Source organism: Alligator sinensis, unplaced genomic scaffold (assembly GCF_000455745.1).
Source record: "Alligator sinensis unplaced genomic scaffold, ASM45574v1 scaffold707_1, whole genome shotgun sequence".
NCBI lineage: Eukaryota > Metazoa > Chordata > Crocodylia > Alligatoridae > Alligator > Alligator sinensis.
Genome location: NW_005842065.1, coordinates 1,670,624 through 1,671,862, shown reverse-complemented (window position 1 = coordinate 1,671,862; position 1,239 = coordinate 1,670,624). Strand labels below are relative to the sequence as shown.

Sequence of the window (1,239 nt, the reverse complement as noted above, 5' to 3'; positions counted from 1 at the left end):
GGGGGTGGGGGGGTGGTGATGTGAGGGGGGGGGGGGAGTGCAGGCATGCATTGTGTGCATGATTGAGAGTTTGCTTGAGGGGGAGTGCACACTGTGTGTGCATGTATTGTGTGTGTTGTGGGTAGGTGCACGTGCATGGTGTGTGTGTAGTTGCATTGTGGGTGTTGTGGTTTGTGGGGGGTGTACATTATGTGTGCATGTATTGTGTGGTTGCATAGTGTGTTGTGTGTGCATGCATGGGAAGTGTGGATGTGAGTTTGTGTGTGGGGTGTGCATAGTTGCATCGGGTATGTTGTGAAGGTGTGTATGCTGTTGGTGTGTGCATGGGGTGTGTGCCTGTTATATGAGTGTATAGGTGCGTGCAGGCTTATCTTGTGAGGTTGTGCCTCCACATGCACTTTGTGTCAAACATGTCTTGTGTGTTTATGTCTGGTGTATGGCCAGCTTAGGCTTTGTGTGTCTGCATGTCCACGTGTGGGTTGGTTGAATGTGAGGAGTTGCTATGGTATGTGCGTGGGGGTTCCTAGGCAATGTTTCATTGTGTGACATGGATGTCATGTGTTGTGACTGCATTGTAGCAGGCACTGTGCATGTATGTGTATGTCTGTCTGGAGTGGGTTGAGTTTGTACTGGACAGTTTGTGCTCTGTGTTTGTGTGTGGTGTGGTGTTGTGTTGTGCAGTGGGTCCTTGCTGTGTGTTGTGTCCTGTGTCTAGTGTGTGCTCTGTCTGTTTTCTTACACGTGTAGCATGTGTGTGGTTGTGTGACCATGTGTCTATTTTGTGCATCCTGGGGTATGGACAAGCCTGCATGGTCTATGCATATTCCATGTGTTACACTATGTGTGTGAGTGAAATCTCCTGTAAGCTTTAAGGGGTGGGGGGGGTGCAGTGTGTGGTGGTTGCATGCTACACCAGGTGCATGTTGTATGCATTCTGCATGTGTGTGTCATGTTCTGGGCCAACCAGTTGCATTTCTGTTGCATCTTGGGCATCCATAGTCCATGGATGCAATTCAGTGATATTCCATGGATGCAATTCAGTGTGTATGTGCATTTATGTCCCTTTTTGTGTCACGTGGGCTCTGTACACACTTGAAGTGGGTGTGGGTCTCAGTTGGGCATCTCTGTTGTGTGGCCCTCATATGTCCATCCTCACAAATGGCATATTTATGTGTTATCTCCACACTGTGTGTGACTGGGGGGGGAGGGAGGGGGGGTTGTCCCTGTCAGCTGCCCTCT

The 1,239-nt window shown here is 49.6% G+C and overlaps 1 protein-coding gene across 1 annotated transcript in view; it reads left to right on the top strand.

The window, feature by feature from the left end:
- LOC106722193 (nuclear factor interleukin-3-regulated protein-like) overlaps positions 1–1,239 on the top strand; it is a 12,572-nt gene that overhangs the window by 833 nt on the left and 10,500 nt on the right. The gene's annotated exons all lie outside the window — the stretch shown is intronic.